The sequence below is a fragment of the Strigops habroptila genome, chromosome 1, assembly GCF_004027225.2.
Source record: "Strigops habroptila isolate Jane chromosome 1, bStrHab1.2.pri, whole genome shotgun sequence".
In the NCBI taxonomy this organism is placed as follows: Eukaryota; Metazoa; Chordata; class Aves; order Psittaciformes; family Psittacidae; genus Strigops; species Strigops habroptila.
This window is the reverse complement of record NC_044277.2, coordinates 127,295,597-127,312,763: the sequence shown is the minus strand read 5'-3', so window position 1 is coordinate 127,312,763 and position 17,167 is coordinate 127,295,597. Positions and strand designations below refer to the sequence as shown.

General features: G+C 38.9%; 1 protein-coding gene across 16 annotated transcripts in view; it reads left to right on the top strand.

The window, feature by feature from the left end:
• The window catches only part of DGKB (diacylglycerol kinase beta), a 367,688-nt gene that overhangs the window by 13,717 nt on the left and 336,804 nt on the right, over positions 1–17,167 (top strand). For 6 of the 16 annotated variants that reach the window (XM_030503389.1, XM_030503370.1, XM_030503416.1 and 3 more), the window contains exon 1: positions 3,935–4,006. The exons of 1 other annotated variant lie outside the window; for it this stretch is intronic. The gene's annotated coding sequence lies outside the window, so the exon portion shown is untranslated. Of the gene's footprint in view, positions 1–3,776; positions 3,832–3,934; positions 4,007–4,147; positions 4,200–4,328; positions 4,403–4,459; positions 4,588–5,156; positions 5,181–17,167 lie in introns of those variants that run through there. 9 more of the 16 variants (XM_030503396.1, XM_030503378.1, XM_030503345.1 and 6 more) reach the window with 7 other exon arrangements.

Below are 17,167 nucleotides of genomic sequence, written 5' to 3'. Positions count from 1 at the left end.
TCTTCATGTGCCTCAAAATGTGTTCCAAGAGGACTCACCCAGGATTCTCCTGGGGCATAAGTAGGACTGACTGATCTGTAGCAGTGAGGAAACCAAGCAAATGTACCTGCATGTTGGTGTTACTCCAACAGATATTAATTTAAATGCTTTCAGTATTATATCTTGATTGCATTAATGAAAGAATAGGTACAGATTTGGTTAGAGTATCTGGTATACTGCATTACAAGCTCACAAACAATGGTTCAGCTGATTAATGTAATTTCCTCTGGTTTGCCAACTGTCCTTGATTTTCTCAAGTACAAATATTTGCTCTGTTGCATATTTTCCTTTAGCTACCATAGATTTTTTTAATATATATATTGCATATCAGTAATGTGAGGGCAGATGTGCAAATGTCCCTAGGTATTTAATAAGATTTGTTTCCCTCTTGAACTGTGCAAATGCTCCTCTATGTATCAAGTTTACTATACATACTATTCTATGCTATATCCTTATCGCTACAATAATTAACCTAAAGTGATGTAAGCATGATCTATGAAAGATCTTATTTCTAACAAAAAAGGCTTGATTCCTCTTTGGATCCCTATTAGTGATTGCCCGTGAATTTGGTATTCCTGGGAGGGAGCAGTATAGTCCTATTGTATATTGACATTTCCTCATGAAAATATACAAAGCATAGAATTACTGTATGAAAAAAAGTTTTTTCACTATATTCCATTTCCTTCATAAAAACCTTCATAAAGCATAAGAATGGCCTAAGTTAGATTAAGTTTTGACAAAAATTTTTTTTTCTTTAACAAATTTGGTGAACTATATTTGCTTCTGATAACCATATATTCTGAAACAGATGTTCTTTATATACAGCTTGCTGTTATCTCAGCTGAATTCACATGGAGTTAGACTGGTTTTCAATAGTTTGCACCTGTGACTTTGTACAGTCACATGGCCACTGAATTCAGATTTGTAAGACCAAACCCTGTTTCTCCCAAAAGTACTGATATACAATAACTCCAGATGACTGATACACTCACAACTTCTCAGTAGCAAATAAAAAATACTGGAGATTGATAATTGTTTTTGCAATTAAGGTTCTTGAATTTGGTGCTTTTTTCTTTCATGAATTATATCAAAACTTAGGGCCCCAAGTTCATAATAAAGGCTTATTAAATGAGCAGTGCTTAGCAACAGTTTATTTAAATATCCAAACACAGATCTAAGGATATAGTATAATAAATTTAATATTTAAAATTCTGGCTGTGGATTCTAGACATCTGTTATTTTCTTTGCTGTGAGGGAGTGAGCTGTTAAGAGACAAACTTTCTGCATATTTTATTCCGCTTATGGTAGGAGCTTGATTAAAGGAGGAGAGGACAGGAGTGTATGTAGTTTAGGCACTATCCTACCTCTGGAACAGGATGCAGCTTTGCACTGAAACCAGAACAAAGCTGCTTACATGAATGCTCTACTCCCAAACACTGCCTCGGAGCTCTACACAGAGAAAGCTCTCAGCCATCAGCCATAATTCATCTATCCCTCATCCTTGACCTCTTCTCAAAACTATACATGCTACAACCATGTTTCTAATGCTAGACATGGGGATAGCAATCTCACTAAGTATTTTCCAGTGCAAAGAAAACATCTTAATGTCCCTTTAGTTTGACGTCTTTTACATTAATCTTTCACAGCTCAGCTGTACTGAGTTAGCTTTGGCCTGTGTAAGGGTTGCTGCTTTTCTAAGGCAAATTAAATGTTTAACGAAGGGCTTAATTTTCCACACTTGTGTCACAAGACCTCCAAATTTGCCATTGGAGTTTCAAAGCTACAAATGTCAATGGCATTGTCATTCCACTGTACACCTGAAATTGCTGGACCTTTTCCATTTCAATAGGAACTGAAGTTGGACACTGTTCTAACATGCAGCAGAAGAGAACAGTAAGGGCCCAACTTAAGTGAGTATATGGAAGTTATATACAGCATTAAAAAATAGTTGTAATTGTGAACATAATTTTACCTAGCAATTTTCACTTTAATATGACCTTATGTAATTTAGAGTGCTTGAAACCAATTTTAAAGGCAGCATGATAATTCAACACCAGGCCTCCCTCCCCCTAACCACTAGATCAAACATTTTATTGCTAGGTCTATAAAATTTTTGTGTTGTAGAATGATTTATCACAATTAAGTAACTCCACACTGTACTTAGTGTTTTGATCCATATTTAGTAACTTGAGGCTCAAATATACTCGGACTGAATTCCTTCCCTGGGAGAAAAAGAATCCCTTTAAATCAGTGTTTTAAAGGGAAAGCAATATATTAAACATGGGAAGCTAAAGCCAAGTCTCATCACATGCTACTATGAAGCTGCTGTTTGGAAAGATATTTATAAAGCTGACTAGTGGATCTGAATTTAAAGGCTACTAGGCCTCCTAGAACACATTGTTCCAAAGTTATAGCAAATATATTTCTTTTGGTTTTGTGCGCATACCAAGAGAAATGAATGGATATTTTAATAGATTGTGAGATTAAGGATCATCTAAACTATATCACAGTGAAATTTTACTTGTGAATGCCTTTCTATCAGTTAATGTATGGGATAAATACATATTTATTGCATTATATAACAGAAAATGTTATAGCACTTGTACACTTGAAGCTGATCTAAACAAAGTCTTCTGTTAAGCAAAAAGCTGGCATGTTAATGAGTTTTGGAAATGCGCTAATTCAAAACAGTTAAATGTATTTTACTGTGTTGTGTAGAAGCTAATTTACAGACACCAGGTACACATAGTCTGAGGAAATCACTTATAGTACACCAAGTTAATTAAGGAATTCTCTTTTAAGAAAACAAAAATCTTTATAAACAAAATCAGGCTGGTGAGGTTTTACATGGTTACTGAAATAAAGAGGATTCCAAAAATTCCTAGCACTTCTACGTTATGTGAAAATTAAACCTTTTAAATGTAGGTTTCAGAAAGGAAGAATGGATGCAGTTCCAAAATAAGCAAAAAAGTCTTGGTAAGGGTTTTTTTATTTTCATACTCCTGTGGTTTTATTATTTTAAAAAACTATTAGCAGTATGCTAAATTTCATCTGGATTGCCTGAAACACCCTTCAAAGCTGAAGTCTTTTTAGTGTCATATACCAACCAAAGTGAATTTAGACACGGATTGATGGTCACTGTAATTAACCAGACCATCAGGTTCCCAGCTGATGCTCTGAGGCTCATCTGGGAATGGCACCCAAACTTTTGTGAAGATGGAAGCTTGGCAGTGTTTGCACTGCTTAGAAATCTGCCAGTGTTTCAGAGGAATTTCTTTTGGTCAAGACAAATTGCCCTTAAACACATTGGGAGCCTGTCAGTGAAAGTTTGATCAGTTCCCTTGTTCTGTTGCTAAGCGGGAGGTACTGGTGTAAAGACATTAATTTTCATGCCATTGCTCCGCTCTTCCCTTTTTTCTTTTCCGAGCAAATCTGCAAATTCTTACGGGCCCTAGCTCTGTTGTAGCTGCCTAGAGAGAGATTCCCCAAACACGTGCTGGAGGAGACCGGGAGGGGGGGACAGGGCAGCGTCTCCAGCACTGAGTGTTCGCGAAGGTCCCTTACCAAGGGCGGCCAAGCGGAGACTGCCGAGCCGGTCACGGCGGGCAGCTGCTGGAGCGGCTCCTGTCCGCGGGGCCGGCCCTGCCGGGGCACGGCAGCAAGGGAGCAGCCTCCCGCGGCCCCTCGAGCCGCGGTCCCGGCGGCGCATTGCCCGCTCACCTGCGTAGGAGCCGCGACCACCGCCTGCCCTCGCCTCGCGTGCTGCGGAGGCACGTTCAGCGCGGGCGGCAGGTAGGCAAGGGCGAGAGCCGCGCAGGTGCGCAGAGCGGGCCGCGCACGGCCCTCCCGTGCCCCCGCGGCTGCGCGGGCGCGGCCGCTGTCACAGCCCCGCTGTCTCGTAGCGGGCGGGAGGGTGACCGACAGCCCGGCGCAGCCACCGCCGGCGGGGAGACCGGGTAAACTTTGGGTAAGTGTTGCGCGGGTGCGGGGGCAGCGTCTCTCGGCGCCGTGAGGCGGGTGGAGACGGGGAAGCGGCGCGGAGCGGTGCGCGGGTCTTGCCGCACTGCCACCCGAGCGCGAAGCGGGCAGGGGGCAGCGGAGTCGGCGGACAGCACCCGGGAGATGCGGGTGCCGGACAACAGGTTCTGCAGCTGCCCGGGGTACGGAATGTGTGTGATGTGCGTGTCTGAGTGTGTGTGTGTTTCGGCTGTCCCCTCCCCCCTGCTGGCCGGCCAGAAAGGGGGTGGGAGATGTGCTGGCGCACGGCCGCTTAAAACCGCGCTGCCCGGCGGCAGCTGCCTACTGTCGGGCGGAGGAGGGCTGCCGGGATCGGCGTTGCGCCGCGGAGCGTGGCGGGGAGCAGGTCGGTGGGGGCCCCGCGGGGCCGGGCGCTCTGGGCTGCAGCAGCCGGCGGCGGGGCGGGAGGGGTGGCGGCGGTGGCGCCGTCGCTGGCGGTGGCCCGGCTGGATGGCCGGTCCCCGTGGCTGCCCAAGGCGCCGGGCTCCATCGCATCCCAGGGCCGCGCAGCTGCTCCTGCATCGCACTGCAGTAAGTCCGCGAGTCGCTGGGCGGCTGAACTGGTTGCAAACGCGGAGCTGGGGGTGGGGGGACGTGTGTCTACGGGTGTGTGTACGGACGTGGCGGAGGGGCTAAGCGGAAAGTTGTAGCTAAGCGGGCTGTATCGAATTTGTCAGGACTCGCAGCTTTGGTTTCTGGTGAATGGCAGTTTGCCACGCTGAGCTGCCTCACTTTGCTTGACCGTAGGCAGTGCCCTGGTGCTGCCTGGGCTCTCGCTGGAGCACGTAGTGTGGGTGCGGGCAGAGGGGGTGCGGGCAGCAAGAGATGCAACTGCAAACTCGTGCTTTAAAAGCTGGAGTGCAGAAACTTTGAGGGTTGATGGGACAGACTGTCTTAGGGTTTTTCCAAGGAAGAATTAAAAATCCTGTACAAATTGACAAAACTTTTGGATGTTTGAAGTCAATTTAGATAAAGCTTATTCTTGTTTTGTGTGGTCCAATGTCATTCTGATTCATTTTGTTGAAAAGAATTTTATTTGTCTGGAGTGCATATAATTAAATTTTTCATTGTGAGTAGCCTGTTTTTGAAATGGATGAAAGGCTTTCTCAGAAGATTACTGTATCGTAAGTATTCTTTTCCCTAGCTAGACAAGCAGATTGTAGGGTCTTCAGTTAATTCTTCTTTCTGTTTGGCTGCTTTCTTACAAATTTACTGAGAACTTTATTAATTTTCCAAAGCAGTTTTGTCTGGTCGATATAAGTTTAGAAAGTAAATGGAATAAGTTTACAAAATCCATATTGGAAAATAAAAAAGAAAATGCGACAGGGTGGGATATACCAGTAATTCTTGCAGGAGAAATAGTCTTTTAAGTTTTGGAGTTTTTTTCTTTTTTTTTAGAGACACTAACCATTTCTTGTACCCCCATTTAGGTCAAATGACCTACTGTAGCAAGGTAATAATTTTTGTTCTTTGCACTTGAATGGTATAATGTGTCCACAGGTATTAAAATGTCATTATACATAAAAAGAAAATCCATACCAAGAACCTAATATACATTCGCCAATGACTGGACTTGTGCTGTGCTTTATGGATGAAATGAGAGGAAATAAGTTTATTGTTTCTTCCCAAAATGACAATCCAGTATTGCTCCAAGCCTGAAATGCCTGTCTGGTACAGAATGAAAACAAGCATCAGGAAACATGGGGTATCACAACAGTGTGTTCCTTCTGGGGCTTGTGTAGTCCTTCATTCATCTGTCGAGGTGGAAAGGCTTTGGTGTTTATTGTGACAGGGAAGGCCACAATTATTCAGCAGTCCAAAAAACATTTGTGGAGTGAAATGTTTTATGCTATGGATTTGAAATATTAGGGGTCCAATTCTGTTAATCTAACTTAGGTGCTTGCAAACAACTGAAGCTGCTGCTCTTAAGCAGGTTTAGGAAAAAATACACTTTCTTACATGTGTTTAGGAAGAAGAAATACGTATGAACTGTTACTTACAAACTGAAATAGGCTATTGTAAACACCTATAGGTGTCTCAAACATTCAAAGTACAGCGTTCAGTAGCAATGTATAAATGAACAGAGAAATTTTTTTTGAAGAGTTTATGTAGTTTGAATTTGAAAAGAATAAAGTTAATATCTATTTTGAAGAGCATTAGACAGTTGTATTTGTAAGGAGATTCTGCACCATTTCTGGTCTGGAAGCAAGTGTCATTCAGGTGACACCTTGTGGGACAGGTCTGGGTACCTCTTGCAAATGGAATGAGATCCCTGGAACAGGAATGAAGAGAATGAGAAGAGGGTTGTAGGAAACCTGTTAGAGCAGCATTTTGAGAAAGCAGAGTGTAAATAAACCACATTTGTGAGTAAAGGTAGTAACAGGTCGACATTGGAAAACCAGTCAGCTGGACTGGGATGTTTTTGCTTTGTGTTTGTATGACAGTAGCACTGAGTTCTTGTGAATGGCACCCATAGAATGAAACATAATGGATTGAAGTTATGTTTTATCATTAATGTGGTAAGTATTGACAGCATATATCATAGAGTCATAGAATATCTCAAGTTGGAAGGGACCCATAAGGGTCAAGTCCAGCTTCCTGCTTCTCACAGGACCGCCTAAAACTAGACCCTATGACTAAGAGCGTCATCCAGACGCTCTTTGAATGCTCCTTGAATATAGACGATATATGATGTTTCATTCTCTTTGAATGGTTATGACCTTCATTAGATCATTGATAAGTTAAGCCTGCTGCACACAATTTTAACAAGTCTTTAAAGCCTTGATTATTTCGGATGTTTCCTTGGTTAAAGTTAACTTTGCAACAAAGAGCACTTTACATGATGATGTCTGTATTCATAGTGTATCTTCTCATCTTTTGGCATGGTGAGAGTTGTGGACCATTGTGAAAAGCATGTGATTTATGTTCTGTATCTAGAATTATGGAATAGTAACAATCAGAAGGGAAAGTGAAATAGAAAGAAGAGATCTTGTTTTGTGGCTTGGTGAGCCGGAGCAAAAGCATTTCAGCCAGACTTTTACATGTGTAACTGAGAAGGTACTTGGGAAATACATCTATGTTTATTGTAAAGTCATGATGTGAAATCTTGGAGACATCAATGGAGTGCAGTGCTATTGAAGAACAGGATGCTGGCCTCCTGAAAGCATTAGTTTTGGATTCCAGCTCTCTGCTTCTTGTTGCTATCAAGTAAAGTTGGCAGCCGGCTTCAGGAGTTGCCAGTTGAGCTTTGCACTACTCTCTCAAGCAAAAAATAAAATAATAAAATGTACTGGGCCTTGCTCCTGGATATTATTCCCAAATTTTTTTTTATACCTGCACAGAATAAATTCTTATAAGTCTCATAAGGAATAGTTTCACAGTTTAATCAATTGAAGATGATATAAAAGGTTAAAAAAATGTCTTCCTGTGACAAGAATTCCATATAAAAGATTTGTTGACCTTCAGTTGTGAGTTTCTTCAGTCAGAGAGCTCTTGTCCATTGTTTCCTGTGGCACTTACAAAATAATTAGTAGCAGTAATAGTAGACTTAGGACAATTACTTGTCCATAATTGTAGTTTTTCGTAACAGTATTTTATTGATAATTTTCTCGTTGGGGACTAGCTTTAAAACTGAACCAGTAAATTTACAGTGCTGGAGAAAAACTTAAGAAGTGATATGCTGGGTCTCACTGAAAAGAATTAGATGTTCGTAGTTATTTTTAATACCTTGTCTACAAGAATGGAAAAAGTTATAAATTTGGGCTTTGAAACTCATACCATCAGTTTATCAGCCTGACCAGGTTTTCATTACACTAATGATGCTCTTACTATGGATAGAAATGTTCTGATGCAAGTAAGGTATTTAAGCCAATTGAGGAAGTCAAGAAGTAAATATTTTTTTTATTTGGAATCAAGATGAGTAACTGTCCCGAAACACCCAGTAAAACAGCTTTATGCAATGTAAACCGCATTTTCCTTTTTTAATTGTTTCTGAAGAAAATAGAAGATTTCTCTGAATAATGTTTGCAGCAGTTTAGTCCTGGGGGGATATGGTCTTGTTTAGTTAGTTTGCCACAAGTTAAGAGCTTAAGAAATGTGTTTGGAGGCTGTTTAATTATTTCTTGTCCAGCTCCTTAATACCAGTTTGGAATGTAAATGCGCAACTCTGACACTATTGTGCTGCCCTAAACTATTTTAAAATAAATAAAACAAAGAAAAGCAAACTTGCAAACACATTTGTCAGTTCGATGTTACTAATTAGACTTCCAATTGTGGGGACAGATTAACCTTTTAATTTGAGATAATGTATATTATTTACTATGACAAACCGTGATTTAAGTGACCTCTAGATAATTCTTTCTTGTCTGTTTAGGATTTTAATTTTCAGGACCTTTTATATATGCTGGCAGAAATCTTTAGTTAATGCAAATGCTGTGAATTAATTATTTTTTTTCAAGTTTGATTTTCAGCCATGTTTTGATTACTCCATTTAAAATGGTTCTGATTTTTTTCATTCAACATTCAATGGGATGTCTAGTGCTCTGTAGTAATAAGTAGCTCACTCTCTAGTCCTTGCAGTAGGAGCAACCCCAACAGATACATAAGGCAGTTTTCACAAAATTTTATGTTGTTCTGCATGTGTCAAACTCTGTGAGCCTTCTGCTGTGAAATGGTGCTTTGCTTCCCTCTCGGGTTGCTTTGTGGGACAGTATGGAGCATTCCAATGTAGTAGTTGTTTAGTCAGGAAACATGGAGAACTCGCACGGATAATGGAAGCTTAATCCTCTTTTCCTTTGTCTTTTAAAGCATACTGTGTAAAGGAAAGGCAACTAGTCAAATTTGTTTGGTCTAAATTTGTCTCCAGTGCATGATTCTGAAGTTTACACTGTTTCAAGTTTGGAAATTAGCAGAATTAATAGCAAAAGAATTTATATTGAAATAGGTGAAAACTGAGACATATGATTACAGACAGAAATAAATTAAGCATGCAAAAGTAAATGTAATGGTTACTATTACAGTTTTTTTAATCTGTTCCTTCTCCAAGTTTAATCTTCAAATAAAATATTTTTCTAAAATTTGAAAGAACCTAAGCTAGTGAATTCCATAAGAAGTTTTGGGGATTAGAAATGTAAAACTTGGATTAATCTGTTTTATATAGCCAGGACACTGCTTACGTATACTCATAGAATTTTTTCCTGAAGATTTTTACTTTGGCTATTTCTTCATATTTCAATAATTCAGTCATCATTTGGAGTTAAAAGTTTTTATAATGTTAAAAATATACATAAATGGGACTAATCTGTTTTATGTTCAGTATCTGAATGCCACCTGGTTACCTTCTGTCTCTCTATTATTGCTAATGGAAAGACAAAAGCACCTGCTGAGGGAAATTTTAATTTTAAGATGAGCATCCTATATAGGTCAGTTGAAATACATTCTGGATGTATCCAGGTCTCTCAATTTATTATAAAGGGTGACTGGCTGGAATGATTCTTTCACAGTTTAAGGTCTAATTTTAAGGCATCTGGCTTTGAGTGAGATAAACTGTACCTTTGGGTATTTTCTCAACTAGAAGTTGAAGCATAAGGAGAATTGAATTCCTGAGAATGTATCAAAACCTCTCCATACATTACTGAAAATAAACACAAAATAGCCTTAAAAAAAGTAGTTTCTTAGAATGGGCCACATACCAGAAGTTAAATATCAAAGGACCTATTTTTAGATATATCTAAATAAACAAGTACTGTGGAGCATTTCCATTTTCATGTCCTAAAAAAATGGCTGATATGTTTTTATCAAAAAGCCTCTGTCTTAATTGCTTATTGATAGAAAATATTCCAGTAACACTTTGTAATGGAAAATTAAATTCTATGATTTTTCTAAAAATTCTGGATTTACTTTGAAACTGTGAAGCCTTTCTCAGTCGTTTAGTTTTATTTTGTTCTACATGTCACACACACAGAAAAACTACTACATCTGTGGCCAGGCTTATCTTCCTATGCTGTTGTAAATTTGAAATTGTACAGTGCTACAATCACTTCTGCTGAGGAGGGGCAGTGGGTCACTTTGCCCTTTTTTTTTTACTTTAAAAGTACTCATGAAAAGGTTGTGTTTGAACAGACAACTTCTATGTCAAAGAATTCAGACCTTTTAAAAATGCAATCTTCTATACGCACAGAGATAGAACTTTGTACTGCCCTTTGTTGGGCTTAGTGCTGTTGACATAACTGTTTCTTCATAAACATAGAATGGCTGGACAAATCCTAGGGAAACTTCCCAGCTTTGAAGATAAGGTGGTGTTAATCACAGTAGATTACTCTGGTAAGAATATTCATTTACTTCCTTCTAAATTTTAAAATGCCAAGTGGTTACTTTGTGTTCCATGCATAGTAAAATACCATATTCAATTATGATTTTTTTTTTTCTTTGTGATTTCAAAATAATGACTCATAGAAAAGCTTTATATTCTGTCAAAGGCTCTTGCTTATAAATAACTTAGGCATCCAGAAACTGTAAAACCAGCTTGGGACGTTACTTGTATGAATGATCCAGATATATTTCTATGCTATATTAGTGTGGGAGTACGGTGATTTTTATATGCCTTTGTTGGTGTTGAGAAAAATAATCTTGATAGATGCTCAAGGACTTATATCTAATTGCAACTCTAATGAACAAGAGGAAATTCAGGTCTCCAATAAAGATTTCTCTGGGTTCTTATTCAGGTCCGATGAGCCAGACGTCAGGGTAGATCATCTGTCAATGACAGAACAAATTGCAGAATCTCACCAATATACTTTTCCAAATAAGAGTAAGATATTCAGTCATATTTCAGTGTAGTTTAATGAGCAGATAGGTGTAGAGGAAACTAGTAAGAACATATGAGCCAATAAAAGATCTTATACTTTTGAAGAACACTCCTTCAGGGCTTGGGCCACAGTCCCTCTGACCTTATTTCAGTTCAGGGCACATTCCTGATCAACTCTGGTCACTCTGTGAAGCTTTTTCATTTCAGATCCTACATTAATGACTCTCAAAATACTTTCTTCCTTTAGCTAAAGGAAGAAATGACCTATTACCCTTTTCAGTATCCTAACATGAGGATGTATGAAGACAGTGAATTCTGCATGAGAAGTCCAGGACCCTAACTAAAAGGATAATCACTGCTATGGGGGAAGAGTAATGCTTTCATCATCTAGAAACCTTGACATCCTCTGTAATTCATCCTTAATTCATATACTGTCTTAAGATAAAGTTAAATAAAAGCATTATTTGTAAAATCCCAAGTAAACTACTATGAGGCTTGGATTTATGATGACAGCCGTTACAGAACTGAAAGACATTCTTGCTTTGTTTACTTGTACTAAAATCAGACCAAGATCATCTGTGTATTCTGACAAGGTGCAACTCTTTAGATTTGCTGTGAGGTCGAGGTCTGGTTCGTTTTGCATTATTTATGTTCTTGGCCAGCTTTCACTGGAGAGCATCATAAGCAGGAAAAGTTTGCCAATTCTTGTACATATTTCTTGGCATGTTCTGCAGTTTTCATTCAGATTCAAATGCTTCATCCCTTCCCCTTAGAGATCTTTAATTTATTCAGGAAAAGTTTCAGCACTCCTCCCCTTGTCTTGTTTACTGCTCTCATTCTTTGGAAATGCAAATATGTATTTGGCAGAGCAGGTGCCATCTCTTTTGAGCTATGAGCGAATTGTTAACCCATGAAGGAGTAAAATGCTGGTCTTATCAGGGAAGTTGGTACCATGTATCCTAATATGAAGATCTTCAGTAACTGCTGAACCTTGTGTTTTCATATCAACATGTATGTTAATAACCATGCTTGATACTAGCATGTTCATATAAATCACATTTATAGCTCATTATTGCATGTTGATTGATTTTTGTCCTGTTTAGGCTGTGTGAGTCCCAATTCTGTGACGAGAGTTGATCAGGAGTGTGCCCAGGGATGTGTTGACAGTTAGAGGTGTGTAGAACCTCTATAAATAGAACCTGTGTGTCCATTTTCTTTATAGAACCTAAATGTCTTGAACACTTTAAACCAGTATCTACTACATCCATTTAAATGTTAGAGGGATATGCAAGAAATTGTAAGGTTTAAAGAGAAAACCTTTTGCAAAGCATGAAGTTTGGAGAGGTTTTGAACTGTTCAAAAATCAAGCACCTGAAGGCAGAACAGCTGTGGTGATGATTTTCAACCTGTGGGTGTTGTAGAAGGGAAGATAATACTTAGTCTTACCTCATCTTCAACAATGTTGTCATTGTTTCTGCAGATTTAACATAAATTTCACTGAGTATTTCTTTTTTTTGGATAACCTATTTGAATTTAAGAAAGGAAGGGAAAGAAAGGCAGTTCGTGACAGCATATGCTTTCTGTCTTAATGCTTTAAATGTGCCATAGTACCCTTAAATACCTTAAAATGGATATAAACAGCACGATGTGAAGACTGTAAATATTGATGTTCAGTTTTTCATGGGGAAGAATCATATGTATAGTAGATTAGTTATTCTGGAGAGTCGATAATGCAGATTACATTCCTTAATATAGTTGCAGTAGAGTTCCATAGATGACTAGAAGCACAATTGGAACTTAAAGGGGTGCTTTCCATTAGTTATTATCCAGTTATTTTTGAATGCTATACATATTGCCAATAAAACCTTTTGTTTGTATGCCTCAATGTTCATGGGAAGTATGTGCTGTGTATTTGGCAAGTGAATACACATGCTACAGAGTGTGGTAAACATTGTAGGATTTACTATTTTCAGAGAAAAATAATTACTATTAACCAGTTCATCTGGCCGACTTCTTGTTGTGGAGTCATATTCTGCATGTTAACTGTACCAAGACAAGGCATTATGAATGGGGCAGGTGAATGGGATCATTCTTCGTCCCTCTTAGAAGCATAAAGATGGCTTTACTGGATTAGACTAGAAGTCTGGACTAGTACGCTGTCTCCTAACAGTGATTATCAAGGCAAGAATGTAAGAATAGGCTGAGCATCCCCAGAGCATTCCTTCAGGCTCTGACACTGTATTACTTATTACAGATCTCTGCCATAGCCCATTGCTTCTTTTTGAAGCTGGAAGAATGCTAGTGTACTCTTTTGTTCCTTATGAGCAGGTTCCTCCATCTTTTTTGTCCTTTTCTTTTTCCAGTTCTACTCTAATCAGTTTGAAAATCCTAAAACTCTACGTTATTCAAAACGCAAGTGTACCAGTGATCAGTAGAATGGAATAAATCGTTTTATTCTTTGTTCCTTTCTGTCTGAATACTTTTTTTTGGATGCTGCTGAGCACAGATCTGATGTTTTCTGATTATAATTCCAAAATTTCATTTCTGAGTGATAAGTCATCACTGATGAGCTCACTGCTCATCACTTTAAGTGTACTGCTAGGATTTTTTTTTTTTTTTTCCTATGCACATTACTTTATATTCATCAGTGCTGAGGCATGTGACACTATTCCAGTGGGAAGTGTAGGGTAGCATTAGCAAGCAAGAGAAAGGAAGAGTCAGGCTATTAGTGGATTTAGAACCTGTATTACATCTAAATTCTATTTCAACTCTCTAAATTTTTTCCTGTGTCCTTAAAAGCACTATGGTATCTGCCTTAAATGTTTCATTGGTGTAATAAAAAGTAGAATGACTTGGTCATCCGCTGGAAATGGGTTGTTTTTCTTTGTGAATAAAATACATAGTGAACTTTAAACTACTTGAAAGAAACTTTGACAGTCTAATGAATCACACCTCTTGTGTAGACTTACTCATTTAAAGAATTATTTGAAATAAAAAAAAGTTTTAAAAATTCTTTTGAAATGTTTAGATTGTTGTTTTTGTGGGGTTTTTTTTTTTTGTTTGCTACTCTTCTAACCATAACTTAATACAAAATGTTCCGCTGCATAATACATAAATACTTCGAATTTTCAATTTAGAACATGGATGTGAACACATAAGTATGCATATGTTCTATATAAATTTATATTGACTACATGCTGAATATGCCAACATATTCATTATATGTTGTGAACATAATTAAATGTGTAGCTGTCAGAAAGTGTCTATTACAGTTTAGTTACAGGAATTCGAGTTTTGAGGTGGTAGTGAGAGAAACAGTTCCCGACCAAATGACTAACCCTAACTGGGATCACGATAGTTGTGGATGAAGTACAAAACCTGACAGAAATGTTTTTAGCTAGCTCATATGTCCAACAGAAGCAGAGTTTATAATGTGCTTTTGTTTGTAATGTGTTTGTTTGGTGCTATATTGAGACCTCACTTGGAGTAATGTGTGCAGTTTGAGTGTCCTCAACATATAAAGGACCTGGAGTTGTTGGAGCAAGTCCAGAGGAAGGCCACTAGGGTGATAAGGGAGCTTGAGCACCTCTCGTATGAAGACAGGCTGAGAAAGTTGGGGCTGTTCAGTCTGGAGAAGAGAAGCTGTGTGAAGACCTCATAGCAGCCTTCCAGTATCTGAAGGGGGTCTACAAGGATGCTGGGGAGGGACTCTTCATTAGGGACTGTAGTCATAGGGCAAGGGGTAATGGCTTTAAATTTAAACAGGGGAAGTTTAGATTAGATATAAGGAAGAAGTTCTTTACAGTGAGGGTGGTGAGGCACTGGAATGGGTTGCCCAAAGAAGTGGTAAATGCTCCATCCCTGGCGGTGTTCAAGGCCAGATTGGACAGAGCCTTGGGCGACATGATCTATGGTGACGCATCCCTGCCCATGGCGGGGTGGTTGGAACTAGATGATCTTAAGGTCCTTTCCAACCCTAACCATTCTATGATTCTATGATTCTATATGTGTCTATGTATTATTACTAAATAATTGACTGTATATTACAAACGTCTTTGAAGATGTTTAAGCAAAGCGGTTACTGTCACAGTTTTTTAAGGTCTGTTATTTTAAATTTAAATATCAGAGAAGGTGGGAACAATATTACATCTTAATTTGTAAATGTGACTGTTCTCACTGGGAGTCTCTTTCCAAGAATTGTGCTTCTGTGAAGTTGGTGATCACATTTAATTGGAAAAAAAAAAAACATTTCCCATAAATTATTATGTATGAACTACTTGTCATTATAATCAATGCTTGTAAATAATAGTGCTTGTAAATAATAGTGCTTATAAATAATAAAGTATGTAGCCTTGCATTACATCATTTCTTTCATCCTTTTAGTATGAATTACAGTTCTGTGGCATCTACTCTGCTCTCGTGAGACCTCACTTGGAGTACTGTGTACAGTTCTGGTGTCCTCAACATAAAAAGGACATGGAGCTGTTGGAGCGAGTCCAGAGGAGGGCCACGAGGATGATAAGAGGGCTGGAGCACCTCCCGTATGAAGACAGGCTGAGAAAGTTGGGGCTATTCAGCCTGGAGAAGAGAAGGCTGCGTGGAGACCTCATAGCAGCCTTCCAGTATCTGAAGGGGGCCTACAAGGATGCTGGGGAGGGACTCTTCCTTAGGGACTGTAGTGGTAGGACAAGGGGTAATGGGTTCAAACTTCAACAGGGGAAGTTTAGATTAGATATAAGGAAGAAGTTCTTTACAGTGAGGGTGGTGAAGCACTGGAATGGGTTGCCCAGGGAGGTTGTGGATGCTCCATCCCTGGCGGTGTTCAAGGCCAGGTTGGACAGAGCCTTGAGCCACATGGTTTAGGGCAAGGTGTCCCTGCCCATGGCAGGGGGGTTGGAACTAGATGATCTTAAGGTCCTTTCCAACCCTTACGATTCTATGATTCTATGTTACATGAATCTAAGAGAAATAGTGTCTGCTATTTCATAGGTAGTCTGAACTAATGAGATAGACTAATGCTACTCTCCTAGGTGTACAGTGACAGAATTTATATTACAAAGAAATCCAAGCAATTTTAGTCAGTACATATCTCAGTCAGATATGTACGTAATAATAACTACTGGGCTAGTAAAATTAATGAATACTGAACGCCATCAAATGACAGCATGTTATTCTGTGGATTTGAACTTGCGAAGGTGAATGTGACCAAGCGAGGTGTTAGTAAATGGGGAAAACTGATGCTGTTGGACTCCAGTTACTACTCGTTTTAAAGTTCACTTATGAAAGTGCTGAGATAGACTGAACAAGGTTTCCTATACTTTGAAGAAAAAATGTTTAGTTTAAAATCAGTGCATCATAATGCTGACTGCTGAGATGTGACCTGTGGTACTGCAGGTATCCTGGCAAAATTTATCAAGTTTATTTTCTGTGTATTTTCCCTAAGCTGTATTTGTGTTATGGCCCTCATAGCAGATGCATAGAAAACATATGCGTGCAGCTTTTAAACTACCAATACTCTGAGGGAGTTACATTAGGTTTTAGACTGTGAGGAATTCATGCCTCTGGAACTGTAAATAACCTCCTTTCTGTGTGTGGAGCTGACATACATGGGAATTTCAGTTGTATGCAGATCGTGGTACATAGTCCCTGAGAGAGGCTTTTGTTGAGCAATTTGTGGTCAGTAACGTGGGAATTGGTATTTGAAGTACTCTGCTGCATTCATTTTGGAGAACCGAAACCAGAAGATGAGTGGATCTGATACTTAATTAGTTTTGTAATGTTCAGAACTTTAGGTGATTTTCCTCATAATGGACTTGCACATAGGGGAAGATACATGTGCAGATGTGAGTATAATGTGAATTCTTTTTATTTTTAATACACGAAAAATATGCTTGAACTTCCTTTTTTTTTTTATTGTCTGTGTGTTGCTATATTGGAACAGTGCTTGCAACTCTGCTTTCTACAACCACATAAAATACATACGTTAATTCTTAGACAACTAATATTTCAGTCATCAGTCTCCAGATATGGCCCTTTTTTCTAGATTGCTCTTGTTCCTGTACTTTGCTGTATACTGTTACTCAGCTAGACATTATATAGTACTTTTTCCTGTTGCGTTGGTGCCATGGTGGTAAGAATCTTAGAAATATGGAAATACAGTAACATAATGTAGGAATTCTTTAGTAACAGTTATATATTTCTTTTGCTACATGGAAATACATCGTCAGTGATATGCAGAACCAAGTCTTGTAAAATAAAAATGTTAGTCTGTGTGTGTAAGCCTCTTCCTACACTGTTATCATAGAG